We start from the raw sequence: 316 nt of genomic DNA on the forward strand, positions 1-316 counted from the left end.
GCATTGAGCCTATGACTCAATGCCACACACTTGGATCATTGAATGCTTAGAGATGTACAACATCAATAGGACTCTAAGAGCCTTCATTGCAAACTCGATGGGGCTGTGGAAAACCACCCTTGAAGCCAACTGCAAACCRCTTGCACAAGTGTCYATCAAATKTGRCATATACCAAGGAGATGCTCTGTCCCCACTGCTGTTCTGCATAGGCCTGAACCCTCTCAGCCAAATCATCAACAAGACTGGCTACGGATACCGACTCAAGAATGGGGCCACGATCAGTCACCTCCTCTACATGGATGACATCAAGCTGTAC

This window comes from Poecilia reticulata, linkage group LG7 (assembly GCF_000633615.1).
Source record: "Poecilia reticulata strain Guanapo linkage group LG7, Guppy_female_1.0+MT, whole genome shotgun sequence".
Lineage (NCBI taxonomy): Eukaryota > Metazoa > Chordata > Actinopteri > Cyprinodontiformes > Poeciliidae > Poecilia > Poecilia reticulata.